The 17,734-nt window shown below is 44.2% G+C and overlaps 1 protein-coding gene across 13 annotated transcripts in view; it reads left to right on the forward strand.

Moving 5' to 3' along the window:
- LOC142571110 (uncharacterized) overlaps positions 1 to 17,734 on the forward strand; it is a 119,389-nt gene that overhangs the window by 12,408 nt on the left and 89,247 nt on the right. For 5 of the 13 annotated variants that reach the window (XR_012825760.1, XR_012825759.1, XR_012825757.1 and 2 more), the window contains exon 2: positions 5,126 to 5,277. The exons of 5 other annotated variants lie outside the window; for them this stretch is intronic. The gene's annotated coding sequence lies outside the window, so the exon portion shown is untranslated. Of the gene's footprint in view, positions 1 to 2,923; positions 3,123 to 5,125; positions 5,278 to 5,524; positions 5,628 to 5,890; positions 5,960 to 17,734 lie in introns of those variants that run through there. 3 more of the 13 variants (XR_012825762.1, XR_012825763.1, XR_012825764.1) reach the window with 3 other exon arrangements.

The raw sequence follows: 17,734 nt of genomic DNA on the forward strand, positions 1-17,734 counted from the left end.
AGCACTTGCTTCAACAGAGTATGCCGACGCTCATCCCCAAGCAAACGACTGTAACGCTATTGCTCGAACTACAACTACCGACGAGTGCGTGCTCGGACTAGGACACGTCTGTATCTTTCAGTATCCATTGTCTGCATTTGTGCCTTAATGCTGTAAACGTCCTTAATGTACTTACCAGGATGGAGGCATTCAAGTTCCTGTGGCTGGTCTAGCAACTTGCACAACCCTTTACATTTTCCTTTTTCCTCAAAAGGCAATTTGGAAGCTTCTGCAATGCCTATCATTTTAACTTCTTGCTTAAATATCTCCCACTGCGAAAAAGAGATCAAGAAGTGGTACTGGATACTTCATTAAAAATTTGCTCGACACGCTTTAGAAAAAGCCTATGGGAGGGTAACTTTTATTAAACTTCCATAAATTCCAGTTCATCCCCGAACTTTGAAATTGCCGGTTGCCAAAATCAACCGACACCAAGAAATGATCACTGAAGAACACAGGGTGCACGTTGTAGCTGCATAGTCTAAACAGGGTAGGTAATAACACATCAGTCCGATCAAGCCTTGCATGAGATTTACCGTGAAAGCGTATGTAGCGAACTGGGACTGTTTCGTGTTCCCCTACATCAACAAGCTGGTAGTTATGTGTCATGGCAATCAAAACACTGCTATCGTGGCGCTGCCTTGCAGACGACCTATCCTGTGCAGTACACACACAATTACAGCCACCTAAGACAACCAATACACGGTCAGTGCGTCAGTTCTGAGTCCGTTAGAGAAAGCAGTCCTCCCTGTCACGTGCGCTACTTGGCCCGTACACGCAAAGAAACCTCCGAACCTGACTTTCTAGCCTGTAGCCGAAAATTCCCCATAGACGTGTCCTAGCGCGCAAGGAGTCGTGATGGGAAATGCCCACGGCGCAGAGCCGACAGATGCATACTTTGCATTGCAGTTGCATAATATTACACCATGTGGCACATTATTTATCATTTGTACAGGTAGCACTACCCGATAGATAGCGGAGTCTTCAGGAAAAGAAATTTAAGAAGATGTATAATATTGCATGCCACAATATCAAATCAAGCCAGTAGGTAACTGTTTGTCCCCACCGTGTTTCAAAAAGGATATCAATAAATCATCATCATATGCATTGTGTAGTGCCCCTTGTCACGTGATCTGAGGTGTGCGACGCGTAGCGTCGATACATGCGCACTTACCATTGCATAACTTGAGCTCCCTCTGTGCGCACGGCGCTTGTGAAGATGTGCCGGATGCTTCTCCGAAACAAGTTCCTTGTTCTTAAGCTTGGTTCTCAGTTCTCAAACCAAGTCTTTGCGGCGTCATATAAGTTGAAATATATATGGCGCAGCTTCTCTTCAGCGTTCCATTTGTTGAATATCGATACCTTTAAAAGTGGCAAGGTAGGTTACAGCGTCGTCCGACGAGGATCCATGAAAAATAGGTGGCTTTCTTACATGCTGCTGCAAGACGATGGCTGAGAAGCATGCTACATCTAGCAGCATGGCGACTGGCTTGGCCTTGGTTTTCCTCTTCATCTCAGGTAGAAGTCCGTACTCCATGCACAGGTCTTGTATTTTGTGGCTAGCTTGGTAGTCCGGGGCGACGCTGGCGTTCTCTTTGTGGTTAGGGCATGTATCATGGTTTCTCGGGGACGTCTGGTACAAAAACGCACAAGCATCTCCACCATATGTCATGTAGCAGTGACGGTGAAGAGCACTGCAGAAAAACACCTGCGTATCACAAAACTAACGCATTTTGGTCACCATACAAGATAAGTCACCATACAGCAGAACGGTAGCGGCAAGCCGACTGGACAACGGTCAAAATATTATTTGTGAGCGAAGCGCGCCAGTTTTTATGCCTGATTGGTCGTGTGTTTCAGCGGATTCTCTGGTGCACGCGTGCCTTCCAGAAAGTACTACAGAATTTGTGTCGCGAATACAATCTCACTACTCAAAGTGTGGCAAAAACATACAGAACAGATATAATCAACCGTAACATTCGAGTGAGTTCCATATCAAGCTGGCGCGTCCTCCGCTGATCGATAACCTTTAGTTGGCTGGTAACAATATACACGTGTCAATAGTTACTGCGTGAGAAGTGAAAGCACTCATCAAAATACCATTGTATTAATCATGTCGTATGGATTTTTAAACGCTATCATTGGGACGGCTCTGCATTTTAAATTTTATATAGGCAATGTTTTAATAAAATATTGACCGCCCTTTCACTCCTGTGAGGAGGGGTGCAAGCGAAGCTAGAAATCCGTGGCTTAACATTGTCATAATGCCTCGGCTTCACGCTTCCTCATGGCAAAATCGGCACGTCGACAACGCGCCCTCGGTCGAGCGAGTTCTCGCGGCGTTCATCAATCGCTGCCTGTTCTTCGGCCAAACATACGGCATGCTTCCGCTGCCGTTTCTTTAACGCAGCCTTCTATTCGGCAGAACGAACCAAACGTGGCCTTCCCATCTAAGTACTGGGCCTGAACTGGCCGGAAACGGCGGTCGCGAGGAGAGCGAACACGCGATAATACCCTTTCCTTCGTGCGGAGGAAGGAAGCGTCTGTGAATGGCTCGTGCCTAGCGCTGCGTCTACTATTTCATTCATATAAAACAGCGCTTTAAAGGTCACGTCTCATCACCGGACAGTTCAAACGTTGGTGCCGTAAAAAGAACTATAAGCACCCTTGAATAAAAACTGTAGACTTTACAATCCACCAGAGACAATAGAACATTGCTTGATTCTTTGTCGTGGCGAATTTTATTTTTCGAAGAATTTACAGACAACTATAAAAAAGACTTTCCTCTCACAGCATATGGTATCCGATTCCTTCCTTTCAAAAAGGCAGCCGGTAATACAACATATCATTTATTTATGTTATTAGGACTTCATTCATTGTGCAGAAGCCGAATGATTGACCGAAATGCCGAGCCACATCGCTCGACAAGACCTGTCTTTTGAGAAGAGGCTGCTCAAGTGCGTAGTGTGGTTGCTACCTGTGATCCCGTTCCTGAAAGGATTTTGCGTCTGGACGTGTGTGTTTGTTTGGCCGAATTTGGAACTTTCATTGGACTGCGTACCATGTGTGGATTTTTTTCTCATGTGTGTTCAGATGATATTGTAACAATTTTATATTGACACTACTGGTAATCCCATAAGATAAAGAAGAAAACGACAGTGGCTGAATCGGTTAGCAGTGCTGATCTCGTAACCTCGGATGTCGGTGGTCCTAAACCACAGCCCAACAAGCAATTTTTTACTTTCGCGTGGCTTAGTTTTTTTCGTACGGCAACATCAACACTGCCGGCAGCACGAGTGAGGCAATGCAGGCTTTGCTTGCAGATGCTTGTTATCTGTTCTTGTAGTACGCCTTCATCCAGCGGCTTGAATTATTTCATTGTTATTCACAGTACTGCCGCGAGGTAATTGAAGTAGCTGGATACGTGCTTTCCAAGTATACTAGCCAAAAAAGATTTGACCTTCTCAAATGCAATAATCTTGCAGAAAGTGCACTCCGCGAACTTTGCAAAACTCGCTACATAATTGAAAATTGATAATGCGTGAAGCTCTAAACATTCGTGATATTAAACTTACAAGAAATATGGTAAAATATATTTTTGAATGGACAAAACTATTTCAGCCAGCGGGAGACAATTCTCAAGTAACTACAAACGTACAGCTGGAACGTTGCCAAAGTCAAACTCTATAAGTAAAGAGGAATGCCTAACAGTTTATTTATTTTCTTTGCGTCATGATGATGCCATCACCTCTCAGTAATGCATCTTGCTCCTCAGACGCGAGAAAAACTTGTTTCATTTGCCTAAATCGCAGGCGCGGCACACTGTTAGCTTTGTTTAATCGCTTTAGGTGGAATATCAGTTGTATTAACATAAATAATATATTTCAAAATTTTATGGTCCGTTACAAGTAACTTAGGTGGACGACCATTAACAGTGCAGTAGCATGGAAAGCAAATTAGCGTGGTTCACTGTAGTTAGTCGTCTCATTATTAGCTCTAGTGACCACAAGGTATATGTTGCTGTTGTCAACATCAGAATGAGAAAATCGTAAAAGTGTTCAATATTTGTTAACTTTAAGCAATTTCCCGCGGTTTTCCTCAATCACCTTGAAAATATTAGACTGGGTTGCTATGTAGGATGCGCCGAGCTTTTCGTTCACATGAGATTTACCCCGGGTTGCTAGATGACAGCCAGTCAACGGAAGTAGCAGGGAGCGCGCGAAAACAGCACGCGAAAAAAAATGTGAGAAAGTCGCGTATGACCTCACTAGCGGACTCTGCGTGACTCATTGCTTTCGCGTATCAAGCACACAAGGGTGCCCAAGGAAACGCGCCTGCGCTGCGTATTGTTATCAACGTATTATCGCAACCTAGCAATCCCGTGGCTGTCCGGCTGTATATGTGTACTCTTGTCATCAGCCGCTTTACACGTCTTCATCGGTGCGTCAAGGGCATGCCTCATCTTTCGGGAATTATCTTTGCATCCTCGTCGAGTGCAAATAGGGCACATGAGGCGCGTTTTTATACCTACACTTTCGCTCAATGGAATGCGTTGAAATGCAACAAATAAAATAACAAGGATACCAAGGTTAATATATCTTTGGGAGTCGCTATAGCTCGTGAAGATCCAGAGTTTCGCCAAACAGCACATCCTGCATATCACTCCTGGTGCGTAGCTCCTGTTCCCATATATTATTTCTCCTTATCGCGCTATTCTGCATCGGATAGACATCAACCAACGCGTCGAAAAACTAGTGCTACAGGATTTTACCAGAGCATCATTGCCGCGAGTCCAAACAATTTTTAGGTAACGTTTGCTGCCGGGCTAGTTGCTACATAGTTTTTAGAAATGGTTTTAGACGCAAAAAATAAGACACGGAGAAGGTAATGAAAGTCACGGACGGGCGCAGAAACAATTTTGCAACAATTACAGTTTGAAATTTAGTAGTATTTCGCTCAATTTCAGTGAATCTTTTTACGGTGACGGAAGGTTATTTGCTTGTCATAATTGAGAACTCTCTTTGCTACAATGTTGAAAGCAAGGCTTCCTATTCTAGAAATGACAAGTAAGTACGCTTTGTTTCAGATGTTGAGTTCTCCTCATCGAATTTGGATATACGCCCAAAGTTATTCAGAATACTACCGAGGCAGGCCTGCGGGATGCTTTGCTTACAAAAAAGAGTTCTTAAGGAGAACACATTACAATTTTACATTTGATATTGTTACTGATATGAGAACGTGAGTACCTTTATTTATTAAGAGAGTTGTGGTCTAGCAGCGTAGGAGAGTTTTAATCCAGGTCTCCAGCCATACCCTCTCCAGTACTTGTACACAACACAAGACGATAAAAAATGAAAACAATATCGAACTTTTTTTCTGCGTCAGCAATTAGCCCATGTCTTCATGTTGGAAGATAGTGCCTTAAAAATCGTTTTGACAGGATTCTGGAAGGCTAATTTTATTTGTTTTATTTATTTATTTACAGCATACTGCAGGCCGTGTGGCCCAAGCAGGAGGGGCATGGTAACAAATAAAAGTACATGTATAAAAGGCAGAATTGCAAAAATATGAAATTAAAGAAATGAAACAATATAACACGAAACAGCAATGTTAGTTAAGAAATACTAATAATATGAGTTTGAATTGATTCAGGTGAGTTTAATTTCACGTGAAAAATGTCCGAAACCCCTTTAGAAAAAAGCGGCACAACTTATCTCTCCATGTCTGTTGACAGTAATTCGAAAAGCATTCGAGCAGTGTAGAGACAAACCGTATTCCTTAAGTCGTGTTTACTCAATACGTCTAGTGGTAATTCTGAGACTCTAGTTGCTTTGGCTATCTCTTTCGACAGCAGCGCGACAATCGACGTAGGAAGTGAGAGGAGGGAAAGGAACGAGTGCTGCTAGCCAAAGATGCAACGGTAAGAACACGTCCGTCCTTCTACCTTTGTGAAATATATTTCGACTATATGCCACATGCTCCGGCATTTTGTCATTCTGGTATGGCACTGGCTTGAGATCGTCATCCCTGAGAAAGGTGGCACCATGACGGCTGCACGACGCCGATGGAATTACGAGAAAGGAATTACGTCGTTGAGATGACAAAAGAGGTTTAACAATGACGGTAAGAGGACAATGAGGTGTCGATTTTCAAATTATGACGATTCTGTAATAACGACACCATGATGACGACGACATGAAGGCAAAGAGACGACAGAGACTATTTGAGGGCGATGGCGTGGCGACGACGGTGTGACAACCGCACGAATAATCTCAAATGAGGACAATGGCATAACTGCGAAGGTATGGCGACAAAACTGTAACAACGAATGCATGATAGCGTCCATCTCGGGATGATGCAATGACGACTGCATGAGTGGTTCATAGTCACGATTTCTTGATTACATCATGATTGCCGCAGATTGACGGACAAAGAACAAGGATGGCTTACGGTGACGACATGAACAGAGTTGGTGGTCGAACTTACAATGACGACGATGGAACGACAGCGACGGCAACCCGAAGATGGTATGAAACGAATACCTGACACCAGCATGGGGCCAACAGGATGGCAACAGAGTAACTGATGATGGTGTGACAATGATTGCATCGTGAAATATACATGATGAAAATGACATGACTATGTTGACAACAGATGCATGGTAGCGACTGTCTGACAGTGACGGCATGCAAAGGGCGGCGTAATGACGATTGAATGACGGCAGTATCATTTCTATACGTAGACGAACAAAGATTGACATCGACGGAACGACGCAGCAGATATGAATACGGAGGTATAGCCGAAAAGGAATTATGTGTCTTAAGTGATGACAATGATAAAACGACAGCGTCACGACAACGCATGATGAGGAATGCGTGAAGACGCTATGTCCAGACTCCGACGTTAAAGTGGGAATGACGACGATGCACCAGCCAAGACACAATAACCAGCACGAATATATACACCTTGTAGCCCAAGCTATTAAATAGTTTGGACTGCTTCCAAATTGCAGCAGCATGAGCATAACGAGAATAAGAAACGGAAGCTAGAATGACGACGCTTGAATGACCACGACGAATTCATTAGTGTAAGTAAGTAAGTAAGTAAGTAAGTAAGTAAGTAAGTAAGTAAGTAAGTAATTGTTTTATTTACAGTAAGCAATATACAAAGCTCACTGCAGGGGCAGGGGCTAAAGTGGATCAAGCCTGACAAAGGTCCCTGTCCCTCCGCAGTTCGTGGCATCTCACATGCTTCGAGTTCAACAGAGTTAAAGAAAAGGATTGCCGTACATCAGTTTCAGGAAAATGGACAACTAGCAACTTGCAAGAGTACACATAACAATTCGCAAAAACAAGAGAAAAATTTACATAACATCTTAAATAATCATACAGAAGAGGTCGCGCACGCCATAATATATAGCTACACAAATAAAATTCCCAAAAAATTGAAACTTGCAATGCATGAGGATACAATGAAATTACATTATACATGGAAACACTCAGAATACTAATTCTTGAATGATTTAAACATTGGTCGATGCATGAAAATCCACAGGTTAATGTTGATACTGTATGCATGTGGTAATTAATAAGTTCTTTGCTTGTTTTTTTTTTAAATGCAGCACTACTAGTTTTAATGTTCAATGTATCTGCAAGGATATTCAAAACATGATGCGTCTGATACGCACCACTTTAATTTCCGTAATTGGTTCTTACTTTAGGTGCTAGTATCCTTTGTTCTCGTAAACAGTAGTATGGCTTTTCGATGCGGCTTTGTTCATATGGTTTATTTTGTTGAATTACTTGGAGTAATTTAAAATAGTACAACTAATCAACCCTGAGCATGGAATGTTTTATGAACAGTGGAGCAGTTGGCAGGTCTTGTAATTTTCCCCTGTACTTTTCGAAACAGCGCAATATTTTCTTCTGCATAGTAATAAGTCTATGGTAATTTCTTTGCGATGTTGCTCCCCAGACTAATATCCCATAGGTTACCTTAGAATGAAAGAGTGCATATTACATATTTAGTTTTAACCTTAATGGGATTAAGTGTACTGCTTTGTGAAAACAACCAACTATTCACGCTAATGCGGTAATGAGGTGATTTACATGTGTATTCCAGTTTAATTCCTACTGAAAGCACACACCGAGAAATTTTTGTTCCCTAACGTGTGTAATACAATTTTCTTCAAATGTGGCACGTATTTTACATATAGGCTTGTTTAAAAGTCGGAATATCATATAGGTTTTTTTTTGCATTTAGGCGTGGCCACGGAGCAAGAAACATTTAGGAGTGGAAACTCCGCCGTTTGCGGCGACCAGAAAAAGTCACATGCCCGCGGAGCCGTTATCGTGCTGGCGGCGCCTGGCGGCCTGGAAAGAAATCACCGCTGTTGAGAGCGCGCTGGAGCCGCCTGCCCGAGCGCTGCATTTCGTTTTCGCTGCGGCTTCTACGACGCGCCGCATGGCGCCGCCACTGCATATGACCCTGTCGGCGCATACAACTATTGTAACCTTATCTGGCCGCCCGCGCTCGCTCGCGCTGACGGGAGTTTCACCTCCTAAATGTCTTACTCCGTGGGCGTCGCTTATCTTTCCTTAACCATTCTGAAAGATGCCTTAAATACTTATTTACACTGACTTCAAGTGATGTTAAGTTGTTTGATGAAAAGAAAACGTTTGTACCATCAGCGTACATAATAAGTTCAGGGGAACTAGGAATTTCTACAATATCGTTTTTATAAGCACGGAACAATAGTGGCCCCAATATGGACCCTTGGGGGACTTCTTGGTTTAACTTTAACTTTTTAGACATTGTGCTAATAATTTGCACGAATTGATAGCGATCTTCGAGGTAACTTTTGAAGAGTTGAACTGCGACTCCACGCACTCCATATCTCGACAATTTCTGAATTAATAGCTGGAATTGTATGGATTCAAATGCTTTTTGAAGATCAAGAAAGAGCCCAAGAATGTATTGTTTCTTTGCCATATGGTCGATTATCTTAACCGTGATATATAATAGAGCTTGTTCCGTTGACTTACTTTTTTAAAACCCATATTGACTCTTTTTTATTATTTTATGTTTATCAAAAAAGGATGGAAGTCTATTGTAAATTACTCCTTCAAATATTTTTGATATTGTTGGAAGCACAGATATTGGTCGATCATTTGACAAACTATTGATATCACCACCTTTTTGTACTGCAGTGACTTTTGCCACCTTTAACAGTTCCGGAAGTACACCGGCAGTGAGGCTCAGGTTGACAATGTAGGCCAATACAATGGTGCTATCAATTTCAACTCAGAAGAACCTATTTCATCAATCCCTGATGCAACATTATTTTTAAGCTTTCTGATTAAGTTTTCTACTTCAACCAGATCTGTGGGTACCAAAAAAAATAGAATAAATCTCAGTAGACTTATCAGCAGTTGGGGCACTTTCCGCATTTCTATCGGTTGCAACATAGGAGCCCGCGTTCATAAAGTGTTCGTTCATGACATTGGCCAAACTTTCGTCGCTGAGTGTTTCGCCATTAATTGTGAGACAGCCTTTATTCCTGTTCGTAAGCCTATTTATGACTTCCCCTAACTTCCTCTGATTGTTATACATTTTTTCAAGTAACTTTTCATAGTAGTGCGTTGTAGCCTTTCTTATGTCTGAAGTTAAAACATTTCTATATGACTTATATTTAGTGAACGCGTCAGTCTCTCTCAAGTGGATGAAATCACGTACAACTTATTCTTTATTTGAATGCGCCTGTAGATCAGAATTTATCCAAGGCTTTCTACACTTTTTATTTACATCGCGTGAGAACTCATGAAGTGGGAATGCTGCATCATAACTAGCACGCAACAGCTTTAGGAAGGCGTTATAAGCTTCATCAGGGTTATTTTGCCTATAAACAGTGCTCCAATCTAGGTTTTGAACTAAGTCAATAAAAATTTCCCGAGTTTTGCTGTTTTTAGTTCGATGTAGAAATGTCTGGGTTTTTGGTGTGCAAAGGCGAGAAGTAGATAATACCAGAAAGAAGATGGGCACATGATCACTGATGTCATTGGAAAAAAACCCGGTTTTTATATTCTGCGAATTTAACTCTGAAGCACGTATATCAAGCAGGGTAGCTCTTACTGATGTAATCCTAGTAGGCAATGTTATAAAATTTGCACTTCCATATGTGAGCAAAAGCGTTTGAAATTCTTTCGCATAGGTATCATTGGAGCAGAGGTCAGTATTTATGTCGCCCATAATTATGCAAGGAGTATTCCAGAGAACAGCTGATGATAACACAACGTCAATGAACTGAATAAATATTTTTTGTGGCCACGAGGTGGCCTATATGCACCAACTACTAAAAATGGTCCGTGTGACCGACGAAACCGTTCAATAACCTATAGTGACCTAAGAAGACAACTTGGATCACTGGGTTAGCGTAGTAAGAGGAGTAACAGAAGGAAGGAAAGCTAGGGAGGTCAAGCAGACGCACGTCCGGTTGGCTATTCTAGACGGGGTAAGAGGTTTAACGGATGGCTAGCAAGGAATGAAAGGGAGGGTAGAAAGTGCTCTCATGTGAACATGTGCGGTTTTTCGTCACTAGACGCTTACAACCGGTCACTGATGCCAGCCGTAGCAATGCCCGGGTCGCTTGGTAAACCTGCGACGTGTGTTGTCATGACCGAGGAATCTTTCCTCTATGAAAATGATGTGCTGTCTAATCGGTTTGACAGATTCCCCAAAACAACTTTTCAGTTCGATGGATGGAAAATCTGGTAAACAAAGCACGTGCTAGATTGAAACAGATAGGTGTGCGGGACATTCCAGTAACGGACGAGTTGGCTTTCATAAATGCCACCCCTAACTAGAGGTGGAAAAGCAATGTTGTATCAAGGAGGGAGAACTGCGATGGAATCGGCAGCTACAATGTAGGATTCAGCCGGTAGAAATAGCAGCTCGAGAAATTCGTGGTGTCCCAAGAAGGTTTAGTCTTAGTTTCAGCGAGTGAATGTAGACCCCTTGTGGCGTCTGTCCTTGGTAAAGGCATGGGAACTGTCAGGGTATCCTTATGGGCTGACTGTGCGTATCATCAACGAGATCATTACCGATGACGCAACAGTACCACGGAAGCCATTGGAAGATTATGTCATGTTGGTTTAAGAAGTTGTGAGGGAGAAGCTTTCTAGTCTCAATAACAAGTTGCTCATGGGCCTTGCGTTGTAAGGCTGACTACACCCCGAACCGTTGCCTTGAAGTCACACAAGTCCCAATTTCGAAGCTTCGATATTGCGGTGTAGAGAGAGAGGTAGAGAGAGAGATCCAAATGAGCGAAAGGAAGGAAGGTTAACCTGAGTTAAAACCTCCGGTTTGCTACCCTGCACTAGGGGAAGGGAAATGGGAAGTAAAGACAGAAAGAAGAGCGTTCCAAAAACAAAAGCGTGAAAAAAGATGAAATGGATGGAATGAGATTATTATAGTCTTTATTATAGGTGACTGCCACGTGAAAATGTCAACAAAGCCTAAACCGACTTTCCGTGCAACGACAGTTCATGTAGGCATTCCAAGATCTGACTGTTGTGAAAGTGGCCTGTCATCAAGGCGTGCCAACGGGGTCGCTAGTGACAGCCGGTGCGCGCTGTATCGAGGATAGTGGCAAAGTACATGTTCTATCATTTTGTTGATACCGCAGTGACTGCAAGCCGCGCTCTCGTCCATACCGAATTGGAATACGAAAGATCTTGTGTAATGACACCAAGCCACCGTCGCCAAACTGCTGCTGTCTCGAATGGAGAGAGTCGAGGTGGGGGTCCAAGTCGAAGGGACGGGTCCAGTCGGTGTAGACGTGTGTGCTTCAAGCTTGGTGTGTTCCGTAAAGTTCTGATGGCTTCATTTGCAAGCACATGAATTTCCATTGCAGCGTCTGTTCTTGAGAATGGAATGGAGACTTGCAAGCCCTCCTCATGTGCACATCGTGCTGCTGCGTCGGCATGTTCAATGCCCAGTATGCCACAATGGCTTGGAGTCCACTGTAACGTGATGTCGTGTCCTTGCTCGAAGAGGTAGTGAACCACCAGTCTGATTTCTAGAACTAGTTGTTCCTACGGTACGCGGCCTAAGGGCGAAACTAAACAATGAAGAGCAGCTTTGGAGTCACTGAACACGCTCCATTTCTTGGGTAGTTAATTCTAGTGCGATGTAATTAGCAACGACACGTAGGGTAGCAAGGTCTGCTGCCATAGAGGTCATTATGTGGGACACTTTGAACTTCATTGTGACTTGTCAAGCTGGTATGACAACAGCGCCTGTGGTGCTGTTGGCTGAGATAGACCCATCGGTGTAAATGTACGTTCTTCCATCGTATGCCTTGTTCAGTAATGAAAATGCCAACTGTCGTAGGGCCGCTATATAATGACCGGTCTTCTTCGTAATTGCCGTAATAGTTAGGTGTCTTTGTGGCTGTCGTTAGCACAACAAAGGAAACAGTGGTGCTACTGCTGTAAAGCCCCAGGGAAGGCAACCAAATAGCCGGACGCTTAGTGTCATTAAACGTTGTTAATCACGTTAGGCGTAGAGTGCCTTCAAGATTTCTTTCATGTGGGGCCGAAACACGCCAGAACATCGAGCTCTGACGATATTACAAGGCCATCGCCGCCGATTCAACGGCCTACCGATTCGGTTCAAGTACACAGACTTTCAGCTGAATCCATGGCGGACATCACTGTGTGCAGCCATTGAAATTGAAGCGCAAGGCTGAACGTGCGCAACTCGCAATGCTTCGCCGAGACTACCAAAACGGACCTCTGCACACCGACCTGAAGCATACAGGCTCTGTCATACTACCGTTTGTTCATGGGCACCGAAGCCGAGGTTGAACATGAACGCGTGGTAGGCTACAACGATCGAGCTGCCGCCACATCTGCTAAATTATACCGTCGCTTACGAAGCCTCTCCAATCCGGCTCCGTGAACCACACCGACAACATCGACACCAGGATAACGTATTCAGCAGTCCGGCGACCGCCTATAAAATATCAAGCTATCTTAGTTTCAAAGTTCGTGATAGAATAAGTCAACTGGAGACACGCAGATGCCGAGTGGAATAACAAACGGGAGCCCGTCGACCAGAATGCAGTCTCCACGTCACACAACCGCGCTACAGCAGAAGCTTTGACATTAACTACTAACTCGCGGCAAATCATGCTTTTTCTCCAAATCACCGATCCACGCGAGAGAACTCTGCGGTGTTAATATCTCACTAGACGTAACGAACTACCTACTGAAAGCAGGACGACAATGTTTCCGCTGCACTCCAGAGCACCAAATGTCGAATTCTCGGCGAAGAGTTGGCAGTGGAGCCTACAATACAAGACATGCACAGACGATGTGCGACCCTAAGTTCCACCAGGACCCACTTGGAAGGCATTGCAAGTCCCGTACAACTTGAAGCAAAAGGAACTGCATCTTCACACAATCCTATTTCCTTGCAGGCTAGTGTGGTATCGGCCGCAGGAACGAGACATCCGATACTTGTGCGGGTCTTTTTCGACGCAGGCAGCCAACGCGCTTTCGTCGGCCAGGAATAGGAGAAAAAACTTTACTGAAAGTCGCCTTACTGGAATGTCTCTACATCGATTTTTTAGGAACAACAAGGATGGGGTCCTAGTCAATGTGGCCTCCATTCACACGTCAGAATGTGTCATCGCCGAAGCACTCGTAACGGCAAAGACATGCCACCAGCACCTACCTCTTCCGCGTGCAAACGTCATGCAAGAGTTGACCCGCAGATGATACCATTTAACGGACGTAAGAGAAACGAAAGCGGCAGGTTACGTCAATGTTCTTACAGGCAGTGACCACTTCCTAACCGTCCTGCGTCCTTCCTAACCGGTAACGTGCAGGAAATGGAACAAAGGCTTACAGTCATCGTAACGAAGCTCTTATGGACACTACATGGAGAAGTAGCTACATGCGCTTCTATCATTGCTAGCATTATGTATCATTGCTGTAAAGTATTTGCATTTAATACAGCAGTAACTGAAGTCAGCCAGGTATCTCACGTTCTAAAAAACTACTGGGAGCTCGAGACAGTTCGTACAAAAAAATAGAAGAAGCGACCAGCGAGGATACGGTCTTGAAGTACTCCAGGTAAGCAACCACAGTAGAAGACAGTCGTAATGTGGTGTTGTTACTACGGAAACCCATAATTCCTTTGGGCGACCAGAAAAGAAACCGCACGGACATAGCAGCATCAGCGTATCCGAAAGCTTCGCCACAATCCGCAGTCTCGGGGCCACTACGGCAGTACCGTTCGAAAGTGTGTCAATGATGGTGTGTCAGAGCTTGTCACTTACGGTAACTCAGGAAAATCTACCGGCGTGCTATACCACATGCTTCACCATTCACTCATCAACGAGGATCGCACAACAAAACTTCCAGTGCTTTTCCACACATCGCCTCAGAACAAGGGCCAACTTTCGCTTAACGACAATTTGTTTTCTGGCCTGAACCAATGACCTCGTCGGTCTTCTGCGGTTTACGAAGTGTCGCATCACTTTTATCGCCGATTTGAAAAGACATTCTTATACTTACGCACAGTCGAAAACGATCAAAGTTCGTTGCAACGCTCGTAGCTCAAGAACTTAACGAGTCAAGGACAGCGCTTACCGAGGATTAGCATATAGTGCATGACTAAAGTGACGTTTGGACAGACATGCAGTCCCATTTTCTTATTGCGACTATTTAGCATCGTCTCGAGAAGATGGCTTCAAGCTACGCGGACACAGTGAAGCACTTCAGGGATTTTATTTGCGGGGATGGCACTTTGACCGGCACCAAAACAATGAGGAGTCACCTAAGTTTGCGTCTTGAAGCAACTGATATTTTCGGAGTAGATTCCATGAAACTGTGCAAGTGGACATGTAACGAACCAGTAATGCTCGTCACTAATTCAGTGCCGCAACCTAGATTACATCTTCGACAAATCACTGGAGTGTTTAACGTACTTGTATTAGTGCAGCACCCAGACGCTGACACTTAATTGTTCCCTCCGACGAACGTCACTGAATTCGTCCACCAAAGGACGAACTCTAAAGGATGCATCCTTAAAACGACATCGCGCTTGTAAGGCCCACTGGGATATTTGACACGAGGAGGAAATTCGCATGTATATTCTTGCAAAAGCTCTTGAAAACACCGCATCAATAGAGAAGAAGAGCGACGAGAAGAAATTCTTACTGAATGACGCAAATGGTGGGAATAACTTCGGAGACATTGTCAGGTAGAAATTCCTCGTTTTTATTACAAACACATCATTCGACGGGGCATGAGACGCGCCCTTCACTACTTCGCTGACGCGAGCAACACAGCTTATTTATGGTGCAATCGGCTTCACCGTAACTAGTGACACCGCGAGAGCTAGGCACTCCAGCTTCGTCTTTTGCAAGTCTTTTATCGCACCTATTGAAGAGGTAAGTCTCGCTCGTCTCGAACTCCTAACTTATCTCTCGTGACTTACTTCCCTAGATGATTTGTGGGAACTTCTGGACTTACTCGATTATTGCATTCTCTCGACTGACCGAACATCCCAGTATGTAGAAAGAGTTCGTTAGGAGTCGAGAGGCAGAAATTCAAAGCAGCACCGACGTTCATTCGTATAGGCATTGCCCCAAAAATGAAAAACCCTACCGACCTGCTTATACGACGAATTTCTGCAACATAAGTGAACAACAGGGAACAGTGGTGGTCAAGAGCCTTGTGGATACAGCAGAATAAAGCCATGGCCACGACCGAGCGCTCTTACATCTGACAGTTTTGAAACTTACGCTGAAGATCGCTCAGTTCGAGTACTTCATGTCCACGCTGCACCGCCGCAACCAATTTCGAGCGTAGCAAACTACCGCTTCCTAACACGTCTGGCCCACGTGGCAGCCTGCATAAGGATATCCTTAGGATACGGTGTCAAACTAACCATTCCTGAGTTTTCTCAACGTGAAAGGAGCTAACCAGCGAACTTTAACAAATAAAGAGCCTACAGAGAATGCCTTTCATCAAAGAAATCGAATATGTTTTCACAGATTCGGCACTTCGAGATATCATGTGTTTTGTGAATTCCGATGGCGCTCGCGTCTCACGTCGTCTCTGAATTAGTAAGTTGCCTTATGAGACAAAGCATTCCACTGCACTTCCGAAGGACAACTTGTACTGCAACATGCTTGTTTTACAGGGTTATCATCAACTTCTTGATGATGGAGTCCGTGGCATAGTAGTACAACTCGGGCGGAGATATTGGATTTTACAAGGTCACCAGTTAGTGAAGGACGTCACTAGAGGATCAGTTAATCGCCAGCGCTGCAACGCAGGACATGTATCGAAGTTGAAACGCCTTTGCCAGTGGTGTGAGTTACCGCGTCATTATCACTTCACGTGACTCGACTGGGCTTCACCGGACCACTGTGAGGGAATCAATGAAACAGCTGTGAAAATGTCTACGTCGTAACTAGCGCAGTACATCTTCAGCTGTTACAGGACATGGCAACCACTTCCTCCTTGAATTCATTCCGTAAATTTGCCTACCGACGAGGGTTACCTGTACAGGGCATTTTCACAATGCGTTGGCACTCAAGCGCAGCAAGAAAGAATTTAGCCAACAGTGGAGACCGATGCGAAACAAAGAAATCTTCGACTACATTTCAAACGAGCACATCAACTGGTAGTTGTTCGTTGACTGTGCTTCATAGTGACGTGAATTTTTATAAGCGGCTCATCATATCCGTGAAGCTCGCTCTCAAGAATAGCATAGGAGCGAAATGGGTCAGCACAGGTGAACTTCAAATAATACTGACAGATGTAGAGGCCGTTGTCAACTCTATACCGATAACCTGCTTCTACAACGGCTGCAGGGATCCTGAGTCCCTCATTCCGGCACTTTTTCTTATTGGGAAGCGCATGACGCCTTTGCCGAATCTATAAATGGAGAGTTTTGCAACAAAATGATCTCAGCTGCTTCCATTGAGGACGCAACGAGCCGCAGTGCGACTTATGTTTTACGAACGTTGGTTTAAAGATTACCTGTCTGAAATAAGAGCCTCCTATAACACCAAACAGAGCATTTTACACAGAGTCAAATCGGTCACCTTTTTCTCTTACACCACACTTGCAAGTGCCAACAAGGATGGAAGATGGGACTCGTTCAAGAATTGTTTCTATGGCTACTCAAAAAAACAAGATCATGCTGTGCGAAACAGCCCAGGCGCTAACATCAAGAAAGCGGTGCAATAATTTAGCGCGCGGGTACGTTTTAGAAACTTTTAGCGGGTGGATGGCGGAAGACACGAGCCACGTGGTGCACCATCTTGAAGCAAGCCAGGCACCTACACAGTCGGACGCTTCTCAATTTCATTGAACGTTGTTTATCACGCAAAGCGTAGAATTCCTTCACACGCAGGGCATCGACACGTGTCAGTGCTGTAAAACAGGCGGGCAAGGAATTGAGCTGAAATGCAATAATTTCGTATTTATTTGTAATGTGGTAGAACGGACTAATTCTTAAACGGTAACGTTTCACACAATCGAGGTCGCGCCGGCAGTGCACGAACGCTGATAGAGCGCCCAGCGACAGACGCAAGAGCGTCTCCTTTGTCATCTTCTTTACCACAATCGGCCCCAGGAGATAAAATGAGCCATCCTGGCAACTTACAGCGTAG

The sequence above is a fragment of the Dermacentor variabilis genome, chromosome 2, assembly GCF_050947875.1.
Source record: "Dermacentor variabilis isolate Ectoservices chromosome 2, ASM5094787v1, whole genome shotgun sequence".
Classification (NCBI taxonomy): Eukaryota; Metazoa; Arthropoda; class Arachnida; order Ixodida; family Ixodidae; genus Dermacentor; species Dermacentor variabilis.